This window comes from Stegodyphus dumicola, chromosome 6, assembly GCF_044657685.1.
Source record: "Stegodyphus dumicola isolate Sdum_Otavi_A_Nest chromosome 6, ASM4465768v1".
Lineage (NCBI taxonomy): Eukaryota > Metazoa > Arthropoda > Arachnida > Araneae > Eresidae > Stegodyphus > Stegodyphus dumicola.
The window spans coordinates 1,025,785-1,045,732 of record NC_140773.1 but is presented as its reverse complement, the minus strand read 5'-3'; positions in this window follow the sequence as shown (position 1 = coordinate 1,045,732).

Here is a 19,948-nt window from a genome sequence, read left to right as displayed (position 1 = left end):
AATTTTTACCAGAGAAGCTCAATTTTATGCCCTAAGGCCATTCACACCGGGAAAACGGAAAAGCACCGTTTTATCTAAGGAGCATGAATAATGACATAAAACAAATATACTAAATGCGTCATTTTTAGATTTTATGGGATAATAAATTTCTTCGATAAGGTCATCCATAAAAGCAAAAATTATGTGCACACTGAAACGATATTCCGATATCTGAAGCAAATTAAGGATTTCTTAATTCTGGCAAAATTTGTATGTGAAAAACGAAAATAGAATAATAGGTTCTTTGTACATAAAATTATATAGAATTTTTACCAGATAACTCAATTTTATGCCCTAAGGCCATTCGCAGTAATTAAGTCAATTAGGATGCAATCACACCGCTCACCCGAAGGCGAAAATATAGAAAAGGCAAAGGGTTAAATTCACCCATTATAATGAGAATGCACCAGCGAAGTTAAGCAGTGCGGCGGTTTTACATAATTTCTGAGTAATCTATTACTACGAATGGAAATAATTCTTGGATTTTAAACTTCTATTCCAAATGAAGATTTAACTTGAAATTAATGTAGGTAATTCCTGAGAGAATTAGTTTTTTGGAGAGTAGTTTACGTGAGATGAGATTCCTTGGGGTCCAGTGATATGAACCAGCGAATCAGGATGTTGAACCATGAAAACTATAGTAAATTCTTAAATTAATGTCTTTGTTGCGCCTGCGCACGCATTTCATTACTAGCGTCGGCGCATGCGTCTTGAGCTCTTGGAGTTTGTGACATGAGATTGTGAGCTAAGAGCGTGTGAGAGAATTCGTGGCTTCGAGTGGCCATGAACTATGTAAATTAATGAGAATTAAAGTGAGATATAATACAGTCCATTGTTCCTGAGTTTATTGAATTATAGTGTAGTGCCTGTGCAAAACATCGTGGTCCGTCATGGGCCAGAGATCTATGGATTAAGAGTTATTTACAAGTAACAAGTAAGTCAGCAGTTTCGATTTAAGAATAAAGTGCCATTTGGTTATTTTGAGATACTGTGTAAGAGTTTTGAGAAAATTTATATACTGTGTTACTGTGTTTAAGTAATTGAGAAGAATTACTTACTATCTTGTGTTATTTCATTAAGAGTATAAATGTTGATAAAAGGTGCACTTAAAGAGGATTTAAAGCTATTGGCTTTAGAACTGAATATAGAGTTAAGTGAAAAGATAACTGTTACAGATTTAAATTTAGCGATTAAAAGTAGTGAAGCTTTTAAATCCGATCCAAATTCGGTAATAGAGTTGGGTAATTCCATAGTAGAGCATCGTAAATCTGAAGAAGCTAAAGTATTACAGTTAGAACAAATTAAATTAGAGAGATGTAAAACAGAACTGGAAATTGCTCGATTACGAGCTGAAACCAAAAGTGTTAATAACGATCAAAACGAAAATAAAAGAGAAATTTCCGATTCCTTAGATTCTCTTATTAAAAGTATAAGAACACTAACATTGAAGGTTCCGAGTAAACCTGAAAGCTGGAGTTATTTTTTCTCATCTTTAGAAAGAGCTTTCGCGACAAAAAATGTGCCTGAGAAATCTAAAGCGGAAATATTGTTAAACTTGTTAGGGGAACGGGCTTCGAACATTATCGTGTATATTAGAGATGAGGAGCTAAGTGACTATGAAAAAGTAAAAGCTATTATTCTAAAAGAATTCGAACCTACACCACAAATTGTTTTAGAAAATTTTAAAAAGGCTCAACGCCTAAATGAGTCCCATGTGCAGTTCGTGTCGCGATTAACCACAAATTTCGAATATTACTTAAAATTGAGGAAAGTGTCTGATTTTGAAACTCTGAAGCAGTTAATAATATCAGACAAATTGTTTGAAACATTAGATCGAGAAACGTCAGCCCATATTTCTATAAGGCAAGCTGAAAGTTGGTTTCCGCCTCAACAAATGGCAAAGGAAGCAGATTTATTTTTCACATCTCGCGGAAAGTCCCTTGCCGCAAGTGAGCACAGTTTTCAAAAACCTCGCAACAATTAGAAAACGTCGAAAAATGTTTCAAAGGTATTCCTTGCCGATGTAAAAGGCTTAAAGTGTGTTCTTTGTGAGGAGAATCATTTTTTGGCAAAATGCCCAAATTTCTTGAAACAACCGGTGAATGATCGGGTTAAAATCATCAAAAGTCATAAATTATGCTTTAATTGCCTAGCATTAAACCATTCCGTCAAAAACTGCAAATCAAAGTTTTCGTGTTCCGTTTGTGGGAAAAGACACCACATGACATTGCATTTTCCAGTAGAAAATAAATCATCGAAAGAGAAGAAAAAAAATAAAAACGAAACAGCGAGTAGTTCCAGTGTGCTTTCCCCCCTAGCGCCAGACTTTCTGCCTAGCAGCGGTAATACTCTACTAACAGCGACTAGTGTAAACAGATCCAAAAAAAGTGTTCTTCTGAGCACGGCTATTTGCTTTATTAGTGATAGTATGGGTAATCCAGTCAAAACATTACTTGATGGCGGCAGTACTTCATCGTTTATAAGCAGAGACTGTGCGAATAAATTCAACTTTGATTATGAGAAGGTAATCATTGCGATTTCCGGATTAAATGATGCCTTGTTTACAATTCGAAAAAGAGTTTCGGCATGCATTAGTAATAAAGATAAAAGTTACGTGAGACATTTAGACTTATTAGTAGTACCAGAAATCACGCAAGATTTGATTTCTTCAAGGAAAATTGATATTAAAATGCAGGATTTTTGTAACATAAAATTAGCTGATGAGAATTTTAATGTTCCAGAACGTATAGAGATGCTTTTAGGAGCTGAAGTCTTCTTTGAGATATTAAAATCTGAACAAATTCGCTATGAAAACACGGGTCTTATTTTACAAAACAGCGTGTTCGGGTTTATAGTGTCGGGAAGCGTTACAACAGAAGAACAGAGCCGCGTACATTGTGGGTTAATGAAAACATCTAATGACTTAGAACAAACAATGAGAAAATTTTGGGAAATAGAGAATGTTGAAATAGCCATTCCAAAAAATAAAGAAACAGCAATATGTGAAGAACATTATGTGCAAACTCATAAGCGTGATGAAGAAGGGAGATACATTGTAACAATGCCATTAAAGGAAGATCCTATTTGCTTAGGAAATTCAAAGGATGTTGCCCTTGAGAGATTAAATTCCCTATGGAAAAGATTAATTAAAGACCCTGAATATTTGAGTCTGTATCAGGATTTTTTAAAGGAATATGAAGAGCTAGGGCATATGACTGAGGTTAAAGAGAAAAATGAGCCTAGGGTAGTGTACTATATGCCACATCATGGGATATACCGACCTCAAAAAACAACAACTAAATTGAGAACAGTGTTTAATGCATCGTGTTTAACATCAAATGGAATTTCGCTAAATTCTTTACAACGTAATGGAGGGATTATTCAAGATGATCTCTTTTCAATCATGCTTAGATTTAGAAAGTACCAATTCGCATTTACGGCGGATATTAGAAGAATGTATAGAATGATTAAAATTAACCCTGAACAGAGATGCTTGCAGCGAATCCTGTGGAAAAAGGAAAATGATGCACCTGTGAAAATCTACGAGCTTAATACTGTGACTTACGGTACAGTTAGTGCGCCATACTTATCTATGAGAACTCTTAAACAATTGTCGATTGATGAAGGTCCAAAATTTCCATTAGCTGCGCCAGTCTTACTTAAAAACTTTTATATGGATGATGTGCTTAGTGGAGCGGAATCTTTGAGTACAGCTAAGGAACTTAAATCTCAGTTAACTGCAATATTGAAGAGTACAGGAATGACGCTGCACAAGTGGTGCAGTAATCATGCTGAACTTGCGGAAGAAGATCACTCCTATTCCTTTCCTAATGAAGCAGAATCTACAACACTTGGAGTGTCTTAGAGGTCTAGAAGAGACTGTTTTTGTTTTAGAGTGAAACTCGATAATGACATAGTTGTTACCAAACGACAAATATTGTCCACAATTGCAAGATTGTTTGACCCGATTGGTTTACTAGGGCCAATCATAAGTAAAGCCAAAATATTCCTCCAACGGTTGTGGTTGTTAAAGCTGAATTGGGATGAATCACTACCAAAAAAGGAAGCTGATGAGTGGAAGAAGTTCTCTACTGAACTGGAAGTTTTAAGTAAAATAGAAATTGAAAGGTTTATTCTTATTGCAGAAGTAGACTATGTGGAACTTCATGGATTTGCAGATGCCTCTGAGGTAGCATACAGAGCAACCATATATTGAAAGTGCCGTTCGAGAGATGGAGAAGTGAAGACAAGGCTAGTGACGAGTAAATCCAGAGTCTCGCCTATTAAACGAGTTACTATTCCGAGACTGGAGCTTTGTGCGGCAGTCCTACTTGCAAGGTTGATGGTTAGAGTAATATCTGCATTAGAGATTTCTGTGAACAATGTTTATCTGTGGAGTGACTCCATGATCGTGCTTTCATGGATACAAAAGGAGCCTTACCAGTTGAAGACATTTGTTGCAAATCGAGTGGCAACAATTCAAGAGTTGACTAATGGTCATCAATGGCGTCATGTGTCATCAAAGGAGAATCCCAGTGACCTTATATCCCGAGGCTTGGATCCCAGTAAACTTCTACGAAATGATATGTGGTGGAAAGGCCCTCTGTTCCTGAGATACGACGACTACCCAAATAGAGAGATTCCGGTGGAAGTCATTGTGAAGGACTTTCCAGACGAACTTAAAATCCTTAGTGACTCTAATATTTTTCTTAATGTGAAAACTAACCCTTTCATTGAGAATTTCTTAAATTTAAGTAACAATTACACTAAAATTATTCGTGTTTTAAGTTTTATTTTTAGGTTTGTAAACAACTGCAAGGGGAAGGATAAGGTTTCAGGTCCTCTTCAGAGCTCAGAATTAAAATTAGCTGAACTTAAACTGATTAAGCTAATTCAAGATAGTGAATTTAAAAAAGAAATCTCAAGCCTTGAAAAGGAGGGTAAGGTACCTCCAGATAGCAAGGTAAGAAGTGTTTTTCCATTTTTAGGAATTTTATGGAATTTTAAGAGTTGGAGGTAGATTAGCTAATTGTAAGTTGAATTTTGATAGAAAATTTCCTATCATCTTACCAAAGGATCATAAGTTGACTAATCTAATTATTGTGATGTTTCATAAGAAATACATGCACAAGGCTTACTTGGTCCACAAGGCTTACTGTCTATTGTAAGACAAGGGTTTTGGCCCTTAAACGGGCGCAACACTTGTAGAAAAATAGTCCATGAGTGTGTCGTATGTTTCAAAGCAAAACCAGTGCCCTGTCAACAACATATGGGTCAACTTCCTCAAGAAAGAGTCAGCCCGAATTTTCCATTCAATTGTGTTGGAGTTGATTTTTTTGGTCCTTATTTTATAAAATACCCACATCAGAGAAAAGGTCGCCTTAACAAGGTGTATGTGTGCATTTTCGTTTGTTTTGTTACCAAAGCTTGTCATCTTGAGTTGGTAACAGACCTGTCTAGTCAAGCATTTATTGCAACCTTAAAGCGTTTTTTCCGCAGGAGAGGCAAGTGTGCTCGCATATTTTCAGATAACGCAACCAATTTTGTTGGTAGTAACGCAGAATTAAAGAAATTGAATAGGCTAGTCAGCAAACCAGATGATGAATTAGGTAATTATTTATCGAGTGAGAGTATTGATTGGTCGTTCATTCCCCCTAGAGCTCCCAATCATGGAGGTCTTTGGGAGGCAGGTGTCAAATCTGTTAAGTTTCATTTGAAACGCGTAGTAGGCAATTTGAAACTAACCTATGAGGAGTTTCTTACAGTAATTGCTCAAATTGAAGGCATTTTGAATTCTAGGCCCTTGCAACCTTTATCATACGAACCAGAGGATTTTGATATCTTGACACCAGGCCACTTCCTGATAGGCAGACCTATCACGGCTATTGTAGAACATAATATTTTAAACGTTAAAGATAATAGATTAAAGAGCTGGCCAAAATTGACTAAAATAGTGCAAACAATTTGGAAGTATTGGAGAAATAACTATTTGAGTGCAATGCAAGGAAGAACTAAATGGTTCTTTGAAAAAGACAATGTCAAGGTTGGAACTATGGTAATTTTAAAGACTGATAATTTTCCTCTATGTAACTGGCCTCTTGGCAGAATCGTAGAGATATTCTTAGGTAAAGACAATAAGGTTAGAGTAGTTTCAGTGAAAACGAAAGGAGGTATTTTTAAGCGATCAATTAATAAAATTTGTCTTTTACCTATGCCAAATTAAACAAAAAGTATGTTTGTAATTAATTATTGTATTTTCTTATTATAGTAGTTTGATTTTGTTGATGTTATTATTTGATGTTTACAATTATTTACCTGTATTTCGTATTGTCACTCTGTGTAATTTTTTATTGTAAGATTTAATTTTGAATGATTACATCATATCAAGGCGGGCGGTATGTTGCGCCTGCGCACGCATTTCATTACTAGCGTCGGCGCATGCGTCTTGAGCTCTTGGAGTTTGTGACATGAGATTGTGAGCTAAGAGCGTGTGAGAGAATTCGTGGCTTCGAGTGGCCATGAACTATGTAAATTAATGAGAATTAAAGTGAGATATAATACAGTCCATTGTTCCTGAGTTTATTGAATTATAGTGTAGTGCCTGTGCAAAACAGTCTTCTTACAAATTTATTGTCTTTATTTATTGGCTTTTTATGAAATTTTAAACGATATTAAAATGTTCATGCTTTCAAAATAAAAATTTCTTATAACTAACATTTGTTATGTGTATACTGTATGTTGTCGCCAATAAAGTCTGCTTGGCAACATTTGAGTTGGCGAAATGGTACCGTAAATGCTAATGTTTAACGTAAACCTATAGTCCAAAATTTTGCATACCCAGCTCAAGTAGCGACAATCGCATCTGCGTAATATCGTAGTATACGGTACGGCCCTGGCGCGATTTTGAAAATTGTTGCCAACACCAACATTGACTCGTTTACTGCTCATGGTAAATACCACGTTTACTGCTCATCACAATGTTGCCAAAAGGTACATTATAATAAGTCAAAAGGAGCATTATTATAAAAACTACTGTTGTACAAAGGTCGGCAAATCCCGTGTGTACCGTATACTAGGAAATACTCTCCCATTTATCAGTGCAGTTCAAACCTAAACGGAGCAGCAGTATCAGGAGCTAGATTCTGTCCAAAGCAGGCGTAGAGGCTCTGTGAGACTTCGGCTTTATTCCAGTTACTCTGGAATAAAGCCAAAGTCGACGGCTATAAACATAAATCTAAACTCAACTTATAACCCATACCGCCGATACTGGCAAAATAATCAAAGAACTAAATAAACTTAATTTTTAACCAAATATTAAAATACTGGATAGCTTGCCCTTAAATCGTTCTCCGAGGTAAATTCTTTGGCCTCGCCATCAGTATCACTTCGACTTTTATTCTAAATAAATTCAACATAACAGAATAAAATACGATACAACTAAATATTTTGACTTCACAATTTTGGGAGTCGAGATTTTCCACCTTTCTAAAACACTGAATTACTTATTAATTGAAGTTAACCAATTTTACATGACTTGTAACATAAATTCACAGTTACGAAACACATTATTGCTTATTATACAATTTTTCTAACTAAATTACATAAATAATCACAAATATACGAGTCAACTTAGTTTACAATTTTAGAAATTTACTACATAATCTACTTCAAAATATTCATATCCAATTAGATTATTTACAATTTTTATATTTACAATTTTTATAATTTCTAACCCGGGTTGTTTTCGTAAATAAATTATAATTAAGATACAACAACACACCGAACAAGTATTGATTTTGAAGTCAAACAACAAAAATCAGCATTAATTTTTCAAATTTTCGCAGGACTAGTTTCGATGCTTTAACCGACCATCATCCTCGGTAAAATCCTAGTATACGGTGCAGCCTTGGCGCGAAAATTATTGCCAACAAACACCAAAAATGATCCGAAGAACGTCTATATATATATATATATACTATATACATAGTACGAGTATATACTATGTTTAACTATATATTTTCTTTGAATGACCCGTTAACTACTCATCGTATATGTCCTGTTTTTACTGCTCATCATAAAGTCGCCAAAAGTAGCCGAATTCCGTGTGCACCGGATACTAGGATTAAACCTCATCCTCTATAAACACTTTATATTTTTTGAAGTATTTTAAAAATATTCTCCTGTAATAGAGATTGTCTGTTTGCATTCACAGAAATAGTGTGTAAAGTCTGCATTTTGTGCTTCACAATCACATTTACATTTTAGTTTATCTGTGACCTGTCAGTGCTTGATTTATTCTTTTATCACTAGAGAGCCTTTTTGTCTTAACTTTAGGAAAAATCTGAAATAAGTTTCTTCCATTATTCAATCGGTCTTGCCATTTTTTCATCATTTGTTTTTGCAATAATGTTTTCACGTATTCTATTGAGAGGGTGAAACAAATATCTATGTTGTCGCTCTTAGTTGCTTCCTTCGCAGTGTTGTCTGTTGTTTCATTCCCAACACTCCTATGTAACCTTTAACCCAATTTATTTTCAAGTTATGTTTTTCTATAAGTTCTACAGTTTTATTTCTGGAAGTGCTTGATTTATAAACGGCTATAAAGCCGTTATATAAAGCCGGCTATAAAGCCGACGACATTTTGGTAAGGCGATAAAGCTAGGACTTTAGCAATAATCTGAGAAGTACACAGTTCCAGTCACATATTATTTTGTGGCGACTTTTATAATGGATAATTTAGAGGGAAAAGAAAATTGCCGTAATGGTTAATCTTTGGATTATGGTAACTTGGCGATTTTTTGGCGACCAACCCTGCTACAGCAACCTGCTAGTTTTGTTTTGGACGCCATTTTGTTTTCACGAAGTAAAGGCTTTTTTTTTTTTTTTTTTTTTTTTAACTCAACATTTTTTCCAACAATCTGCGGTTTAATCCTAGTAACCGGTGCACACGGGATTTGGCTACTTTTGGCGACTTTATGATGAGCAGTAAAAACCGGACATTGCGATGAGTAGTTAACGGGTCATTCAAAGAAAATATATAGTTAAACATAGTATATATGCTATTTATATACACACATAGTATATAGTGTATAGTATATATATATATAGACGTTCTTTGGATCATTTTTGGTGTTGGCGATAATTTTCAAAGTCGCGCCAAGGCTGCACTGTATACTAGGATTTTACCCAATCGCCTAGCCGAATTACGCTTATAATAGAACTTTTATGGAACAAAAATGCTTAATTATGGAGGAAGATTAGGTGCGAAATTGGGAGAAAGTGCAGAATCGCAAACTGCTTGCCGCGTTTTTAGAATTGCACATACACGGTATCATCCATGTACACGTCGACCTATTTTCACTTAAACATCCCAGAATTGCACAAAAATGGCATTGCGCACACTCTTGACTTTATCCTTGTACACTGCTAAAGTCCTAGCTAGTAACCTTTATCGCCTTACCAAAATGTCGCCAAAGTATATGTTACCATATTCCAAAGATTAGCCGAATCCTCATCAGTATTACAGTTATGAACAACACTGTTATTGGTAGAATTATTAGCGTTTAAACTTAGATCACTATTACTAGACGCAGGATTATTTCCAAGAATAAGAGAACTAATAACATTGTTGACAACATCACATCTATTCGATAAATCAAGGTTACTTATAGACTTCAAGTGCCCAAGCAGTTTTATTAGGTTTTTTTTTTTATTATTATTTTTATTTTTACCATTGTCAGATATTTCAGATTTACTAGTACAACCATTTCTTTTACTTTCAGAATCACTATTACCTAAAACAAAGGAATTTGGCTCAGGGCCTACGTTGGCGGTACCATCATTACATTTGTCATTACCTTTAACAAAATTTGAAGAATGCCAGGTAGAATTTTCACTTACCTTCTGAAACCTCAATATGCTTGGTTAGCATTCGGGCTGCAGACATATAATCATCAGTAGAAATGCCAGTAACCCATTGTCCCGAAGTTAATTCTTGGTGCGTGCAACACGTTTGATCCTCAGTAAATGAAAGTCTTCTTCACACGCACCAATCTCCAAGTTCATAAATCTTGAGTGGAATGTTCGTTACCCAAAGAACGTCCATGTCCGTCCGTTAGAAGTGACGGGCGCTAAATACTGATTCAAATCTGAGTTATCCATCAAGGCTGAAACCGAAGTTCCAAAAGCATCACGGGACAGAGTCGGGAAATCTTCGGCTTCCCGAGAAACTACGCTCGTGTATCATAAAAACCACTCTACCCAGCAGAGTAGAGAAATCTCTTTGGATCTTGGATCATATCTTTACTGCTGGCTTTAGCTACTAGGAGCTCTTAGCAGTATATTATCCTTTTACCATAGGCCATAAAGTTAAAAATTTACACAGCGCCCAAGGCGAGATCAAGAAATGAGAGAACTCATAAAATAAGTTTTGCTAAATTGCATATCATGGCATAGCATGGGTGATTATATAAATGGTGGCGAGAAGCGAAATGAAAGTCTAACCTTCTGGGTGAATCAAGAAGAGCAGAAACACGTGATCAGCGTCCAGCATTTAGATTAGCAACATCTATCTGTGAATTTAAGAGTCCTATGTCTTTTGAAACACTTGAAAATCTTCTAAACTTGCGATATAATCGTTAAATGAATAAGAAATTGTAAAAGGCGAAAATGAGGTCATGTAGCTCACTAGGGCTAATGAGTGAGAGTAAGCACTTGGTGTTACCACGAACTTTGATTTTAAAACACACGATACGAAATAGTAAAAATGAAAATTAGGTGCGAAATTGGGAGAAAGTGCAGAATCGCTCAGAATAGTGCAGAAGTAAAAATCTTGGTTAAATAAGTAGAAAAACGAAGAATTCGTCGATGAAAAATAAAGTCCTAACTTTGCAAAGTTCATCTTTCTTGAATAGTAACAGAAACCTCTCACAAATACAGTAGGCGTCTAACACACAACTACCTTCGGTGCCAGCCCGTTCGCTGGATTCGAGCCTCGAACCCAACTACCGGTGTTCATGGTTCATGTTCTGCTGACTATATTTAGAAATTTCTTGCTTCGTTTACAGAACTTATAAAACATGTAGTATTTTCCCGTCTCCTGCCCCCTGTTTCGAATTACGAGACTGTATGTTATTTACCCTTCGGGGAATGTATAAAAATTAAAATTCAATTTCGCACTTCGTGATTAGCCTCAAACCACTGCAGTAGGGTAACCAACGTGTTGGCGACTGATTTTTTGCCATGATAATCAGGAAAATGAACTGCTAACTCAAATAACTTAGCACAAATACGCTAACAATCCAAAGGCAAGGAAGCGCTTAACAGTGATATGAACAAATTAATTACAAAAAAAATTAATATGAAACTACTATTAAAAAAATTTGAAAGGTTTCAGATTTTAAATAACGTCCGAAGGGGCTTTCATTTTACATTTTGTTCGTTACCTTTATTTATTAAATATTGCGTTCTTCGCACTTTAAAATTTAGTTCAAGAGCAATATCGCAAAATACTTTTAAATTGAGCCTACCTTTAGAATTTCCGATACACAGTCTCGCGCGCTGGAGATAAAAATGTTTTTTCTGTACCACGTTGCCATGACTCGCTTTGAAACGCTTGAGTTTGTTAAATCAAAAATTCGTTGGAGTTTTACAAAATATGAAATCGATAATAAAACAAATTCCAAATTAATTCCAAATTTAGGCTTCTACAAGCCCATGTTCGGGTGGAAACGTACGCTATTAAAAATTGGTGTTTGCAGGTACCCCTGTGTTTTCACAGTACAAGAAATATACATACATTTATGAAGATTTTTCATTATTTAATTTCTTCAAATATAATGCAGGACTCTAACATTGGGTGGCAACAGTTTGAAAAGTAAAACGGACATTTATAGTGAACCAACGCAAAATCCCAATACGAAAACAATAATCCTTCAGGTGTCAAAGCCCCTTTGGACTAATAAACAAATAAAAAAATGTGAAAGAGTTCAGATTTTACATTACGCCCAAAGGGACTTTTATTAACCGTTTTGCTTTTCGTTTAATTATTAATTATCACGTTCTTTGGACTTAAACCATAAAACTAAATTCGACGGCAATACCGCAAACTAATTTTAAAATGAGCCTACCTTTAGAATTTCCGATACACAGTCTCGCGAGCTGGAGATAAAAAGGTCTTTTCTTCTTCGTACATTGCTAGATTTGAAATCGTTCAGTTCGTTAATCAAAAATTCGTTGATATGTTATAAATATGAAATCTTTAATAAAACAAATTGCACATTTAGGGCTTCCAGATGCCCATATTCGGTGGAAGATTACGTTTTTCAAAATTGAATGGCTCTAGGTACCGTTGTTTTATCGCAATGCGAGAAACATATATACGTTTTTGCAGATTCTTCATTATTTAATTTATTTAAGTATAATACAAGGCTCTAATATTTGGCGACAACTATTTTAAAAAGTGAACCGACATTTCAACGCAAAATGCCAAAACGAAATTAATAGTCCTTCTGGGCAAATTGCCCCTTTGAATTAAAAATAAAACCGTAACTATTAAAAGAAAAATGAATGTCTAAACAGTGGATAACTAGTAATATTGTTTTAAAATTTTCGCCAAAACTGAGATATGTAATTAAAATGTCTAAGAATCGAATTATAGTCCTTATCTTACGGAACCGATGGAGGCTGAATTTGTGATGACGTCAAGGTCATGTGAGCATACATAACTATGACGTCACAAAAATTACGTAATCTCTAATGTCATGTGCTACCTTTTCATCTAATTTTTGATTCTGCTTCTGCTACATTAGTTGAAAACTCTTTGACAACGCTGAACTCATGTTTAATCTTTAATCCTTTTTAGGGTCAAAGTGAGTTTGCTTTTGCCCAGTACCGGCTAATTTTACTTTGATTATAATGGTAATTGCATAATCGAAACGCAGAATATAATCTGTTTACGCATATCGACAGATTTCCATGTTTTATAAGGACTTCCGCAGAAGAATATAAAAACTTAGGACTTCAAGATTTTGTAGCATCTATTTCTTGCAGACGAGAAAACCCATAAAAACATACTATCAGCTCATTCGCCAGGTTTTGAAACGAGGTCTAACTATCAGTATTAATTGCTCTTAGGTCATCTGCCACTACGGGGTCGCTTGGAGTCCAAAGAGAAATGTTTCCAATCCTGTAAGAAAACTGGTTATTTTTTTCATATATTTTTTTAAAATTTTAATGGTTTTAAAAGCAAAATCTGGCAGGCTATGTGTGAAAACTGCAGTTTTTAAATGATTCTAAAAACAACGTAACAATTCGTAGCTCAAATGAAATATTCCTACAACAAGTAAGCCCACTAGCAGGCGAGCGGTAAAATGGCTGAACACTGGTAGTTCCGACCTGGGTTCGATTCTAGGGTAAAGAGCTGGCTGCATGCGTGTTTTCGTCGTTTTCCCCATTGTAACGTGTATACGAGCCAGTTTCCCTTAGAAAGTCTTCCACGAAGGCATCGCTCTCCTTAAGCAGATAGCTTAAGGGACTGTGCTTTGTCAGAATAATAAATAAAATAAGTAAACGTACAGAAAATAAGCGCTTGCAAGATTATTGTAACAAATCATCTGCAACCCTGGCAAAATTCATGTTTACCTGTGGAGTGTAGCATATCTGTGCCACTCGTGTTCAATACATTAAAACATAGCTCAAATTTAGTGTACTGTGGAAGTTTCAAATTTCCTACAAATGCGGAACAGGAAATGACAGACCCCCGTCGATTTGCTTTTCAGTTCTTTGCAGACTGAATAGTTGACTAAACGGCTTTAAGTAACTCCTACCAGTTGAACGAGCGGTTAAGGCCGCTGAACACTGGTGATTAGCTCTAGATTCAAATTTCAGCGAACGAGCTGACTGCTTGAGCGTTTTGTAATTTTTATGTTGTATCACAAGAGTACAAGCTATTTCCTATAAACTTCCTCCTCGAATACCTTCCTTTCCATAGAGAAACAGTCCTATTATCGAATTTTATGGTTTAACAGCCTATTATCGAATTTATGGAATTTTATGGCGCCATTGAATCGAATTTTATGGTTTAACTGCGAAGATCATGATATTTAATAAATAAAGGTAACCGAAAAAACGTTAAATAAAGCCCCTTTAGGCTTAATATGAAATCTTAAAACTTTCAGACTTTTTACTTCCTTGTACGAAGTAAAAAGGAAGTATTGTAATCGCAAAAATTTTCAGGCAGCATATTTCAACGAAAACATCCATTTGACCGCTATCGAATACAATTTAACGATATTTTTGCGTGATATCTGTACGTAAGGACAGAATAAGTGACTGTTTTCCTCCAAAAAATTCATAAAATTGCTTTAAAATGAATTCTGAGGAGAATTTTTCATGGCGTGTGTACGAACGTATGTACCTACGTACGGTACCTCGCATAACTCAAAAACGAGTAGCCTCAGAATGTTGAAATTTTGTATATAGGACTGCAATAACACGCAGATGTGCACCTCGTATTTTGGTTGCAATCGGCAGGACCAAACGTATATAGATATATTTATATATATATCCACTCTGTTACCCGGCTCAGTGATCTCAGTTTCTTTACTCTTATGTGTTTGTAAATTGTACATTTTTGCTTTAAAAATGATTAAATTATGTTGTTCCGGTTAAGGTTTTTATGCCTTTAGTAACTCTGTATGCAATATTTTTAGAATTATCAACAATTTTAAAGTTATTTAAGTGGTCCTAAGCCTAATAATTTTTTGATGGCGCCTATTGCTTGTTTACATTTGAAAGAGCAAAATAGTGGATTTGTTGCCAATCTAGAGAAAGTAAGCTTCGCAGCAACAAAGATAACGCCTTCTTTTATTATTGCGAATTAAATCATGCTTAATCCATTCTGGAATTTATTCGAGGAAATAAGTGTTTACTTCGTAATTTTTAATAGAGATATTTTGAGTTTTTATGTAATTTTGCCTTGTCGCGAAGTGAGAACTGATTGAATGAGAAATACTCAATCGTCTGTGAAAAACTGTTTCTGTTTTGTTTTGCTTGCTTAATTTCTTTCATACATCGTTCTAGCTTTATTACAGTATTTTAATATAACATGTGGCAACGATTAGATAATTCTTTAAATGATATAAGTTTTGTGCATTCTGATTTATAATATGATCGAATTATAATACTGTTAAGTGAACCTAGCGCCACAGTGTCGCTATGGTAAACAAATAGAGTGAATTTTAAAGAATGCATTTATTCTATTGTAGTTTATGCGCTGTCGGTGAAGTAGATTTAATTCAATCCAATAAGTTTAAATGAAATGCAAGAAAAAATGCGTATAATTTAATATCCCGTACAAGGAAGTCACGTGGTGTACACATCAGATTTTTTTTTTTTTTTCGTTTCTGTTACTTTCTAATTGTATTTATCCTTAGAGTCTGCTTCAAATTGGGTTCGAAGTGTATATTTACTAAATCACCTCATGACGTAGAACCTTTCTTTAGCAATTGAGGTAAAAATTAGAAGATTCGAGACTATTATACTAGTCAAGATTGAGTTCAAGTTTTATAATAAGACTGTTCTAAATCCTTTCGAGATTGACCAGCGTAAACGTGTTATCAAAAATCCAATTAAATAATTAAACAATTATTATAATTAAAATCTGAATGATTTCGGACTTTACCAATCGCCCAAAAGCATTTGGTAAGATTTGTACTCTCTCGTTGATTTCGCAGCGGCTGCTTTTGCAATCACTCGTGCTATCTTTATTATTAAGAATCATTTTATTCGCTCTTACGCCATATACGATTCAACAGCAAAATTACAAAATATTTAAAAGTAGCGTATCTTTATGTTTCTAGGCTGTATTATTATCAAAAGAATATACTAGAATTCCCAATGTAGTGTTAAGTGTTGGCATACGTTTTCCTATTTTTCAGAGTTCTTCATATCAGTGTTCGTTTTTTGTTAGTAAGATAGCTTACAAAACATTTTTTGTGTCTTTTTATTATTAATGTTTCGTGTGCTAACTTTATTTTTTAGATATCACGTTCTTGGCACTTACGTCACATAAACTTCAATTCATTAAAGTTTTAAAGACAGGAAATTTAAAATTTAAAATTCAAATTCTGGGCTTCTAAATGCATATATTCGGGTGGAGGATTACGTTATTCAAAATGCAATGGCTCGCTCTAGGTAGCATCGGATTTTCACAGTGCGAGATATATACATACATTGCGTGAAGATTCTTCATTATTTAAATTCTTTAAAAATAATACAGGGCGATAGTATTTGGTGGCAACAATTGGAAGCTTGAATAGTACTGAAATTGCTATTCAAGCTTCCAATTGAAATTGCAGTTGAAATTGCTGAGTAGCTTGAATAAGGCACTGAAATTTAATTTCAGGTGAAATGTCTTCAGCATTATGAATCTGTTAGAATTGACTCCTAAAGGGTAGCCAATCCTTAATGTCACCACTAAACTGTGCAATTTCTGATTTCGAAAATTAAATTTCTTTTTAGATCTAGTGAGAGTAACAGAGTTCTGAGACTCATCTGCTATTGGCGAATTTGCATGGATTCGCGCAATTCAAGTCATGTTGCCTTCACCTTTTCCCGTTCTTCGTATTCTTTTTGTTTAACTTTTCATCACGTTCTTCGTTTTGTCTCCGTTCACTAACAGTCGTTATCAAAAAATCTGTAATGAACTTTGAATTATCCAAATACTGTTTACTCTGAAAAATCAGTTCTTTCAGTTCTGTTATTGTGATCGTTTGAAGTAATGTCGCTCCAATTTCTTCGGCAACATATAACAAGTCTTTCTTTCTTAAATCTTTTCTTGTCGGAAATATTGTTTCGAATCAGAAGTAATGTCATGACGCCTAATGTCAGAAAATGTAAAGAACAACTGCAAACAAAAAGGTACAGACGAATTTTAAATCACTCAAATGAACTACAATGAATGAATACGGTAATTGTAAAAAAATTAAAAGCTATTTATTCAGTTAAAATGCAGCTTTAAATTAGCATCGCTACCAAGAACAATATAAAAATTGGCCGAAAACTCTACGTTCTAAACATTACGCAAAAAGGAAAAAGAATATTTTTTAACAACAATAATAATTGTTGCCATTGAGCAACACGAAAAGTAATAACGAAACGTAAGTTAAAAATATTAGATAAAGTAGTAGTTAAGTTTAAATAACGATGTTAATTACTGCACAGTCCTTATCAGGTACCTCGAAGTCCGAATTTTGAATTTTGAGTGTTTTTGTTTCACTTATTTTACATTCTGTTTAGATTTAAAGCATTTTTATTTAGCATACTCAGTGATTTGGAAGCGAGAAGTGGCAGAATTATTCGAAATAAATTATTTGCAACTCCAGTTTGACAGACTTTTACTATTCTGCAAAGTGTAAGATATTTATGTTTCAATTTTAATCCACAAATTCAGTTCTTTCAAAGCAATGTATTTCCGCGACCTCAAACAGAACACTTATTATCCAGCGGTATCCCACCTGCCGATAGACAGTGTTGCTTGTGACGTCAGCCACGATTTTTCTCCGCGCGAAATTTGATTTAATTTTTGAACCTGGCAGCACAAAATAGTAAGAATGAAATGTTTATGTTTAGAACAGCTGAGTGCGTAATAACGAAATTAAAATACTGATATAAACTCAATATTTGGTGCAGAAACTTTATAGATGTAAGATTTTGTATAGATACGTTTGTGTTATCTGGAATTAAGGCAAGTATAGTTTTATTTTCTTTATTTATATCATTTAGAACTTTATTTTTTTCCTTGCACATTTTGAAATGTCATTCTAAAGCAACGCTATGGATGACAGTAGCTTAAGAAAAAACGAAAGCAAATATTTCTCGCTTTATTACGCAAATTAAATATTATTTTTTTTTTCTTCGAGCAAATATTACTCGCTTTATTATGAAGTTGGCAGACGCTATTAATGATAGTTCCGATGATGTAAATAATGATGATTTAGAATATTTTTTGTAATGGACTTTCGGAGATGTTGAGTGAAATGAAATTATTGGATAATAATAGCATTCATAATTTATTCTCCGATACTGAGTATGAAACTGATGTTTTATAATGTGAAGAGTATATAAATGGTGCCAAACTCGCTATTTTTAAATCACGTAAAGTTTCTAATTTTTGTACCCAAGTACGCCTCCTATTACGTTATTCACTACTACCAGTATGTAAGTAAAATTCTAGATGTTTTATGAAAAAAAGCGAGCAGCATATTTTGTTAAGGTATAAAGAATAACCTTTGGTGCTACTTTGGTAGACGGTTGCACGGATTTTTGGCGATTTACGTTGGCGCGATTTTTACAATCATCAGCCATCTTGAAAAACGCTGTTTCTACGCATAGTAAAGTATTCGAAACTTAAAAAAAAAAAATAAATATCGTTAAAAGTAATGGATTAATTTTTTGTTAAAAATGTTGTTTTTTAAGATGGCAGGCAAGTGTAAATAAATACATTTACTATGAGTATAAAATACTAAAGTAAGGCTATTATTACTTTCATATAGCGAAAAAAAGAATAAAAACACCGCTATAAAAATATTGTGCCAACGTTTAATTACATTAAAATATTACTGAAATTGAATATCGAATTAAAAACCATCCTACCAACATTTAAAAGAATTAGAATATTATTAAATTCAAATACTTTAAAATACATTATATAAAATATAATTAACATTAAAACATATGTGACAATAATTATCTCAGCAATTTTTGAAAATAGTATATTAATTTTTTTAACAAAAATTGAAGTATACAATTATAAAATATTACATATTTTTCTTTTATTTTATAACTACTTTTCTAAGCGACTTGTCGGCTCTGACGTGTCTGGGAACTTACCCCGCCTATCCGAACAACCGCTTCTAGAGAATTAGTGCCATCTATCTACACTCTAGGGGCAAAGTATTTCCTCCCCAATACTTGCTTTTCAAAAGGCTGATGCTTATACCCTTTGTTTCGATACACCTTTGTGTATAAAATTTATCTTAAGTTTCTGTGTTCAATATTTTTCACAATATATCCATTTTAAATGGGGTGATTCTTTGTGAAACACTCTGTATTTACTTCTTTCATATTTTTTCTTAATTGTACGAAGTAATCGCGAGAAATTCCGGGTTTCATATTTCAACGAAAATACACATTTTGATTTGACCGCTATCGAATGCTATTTAAAGATGCTTCTGCGTGACATCTCTACAGAAGGACAGAATAAAGGACTCGTTTTCCGAAAAAGGGCTGCAAAAAGGATTTAATATGGATTCAGAAGATATTTTTTGTTGCGTCTGTATGTACATATGTATCTCGCATAACTCAAAAACGAATAGCCTTAGAATATTGAAATTTTGTATGTAGGACTGCTATAACATTAATTGTGCTTCGTTTTTCCGTGTGTGTGTTAACGTTTTTGTTTGCAATCGGCCGCAACAAAATTATGTAAGTATTTCTATATATACCCACTCTGTTACTCTACTCAGTGAGCTCAGTTTTTTATTCTCATATGTTGGTAAATTGTACATTTTTTGCTTTAAAAATGATTGAATTATGCCGTTCTTATCTTCCAGTTAAGATTTTGTGCCTTTAGTTAATCTTCATACAATAGTTATAGAATTATCAACAATTTAAAAGTTGTTTCAGTGGGACTGAGCCTAATTTTTTAAGACAGTTTCAGCACCTTCAGTGTCTTTCTGTCGATTGGAACCAAAAGTAAACTTTTGAGCACCGAAAAATCTTCCTTCTTAATCTCCCTTAAAATCCACCGTCGAAAAATCCCCCTCAAAAATTGTTTAAGTGCAGCTACGCCTAATTTTTTATTAACATAGCAGCCATATTTGTTTACATTTGAAACTTAGCAGAATAG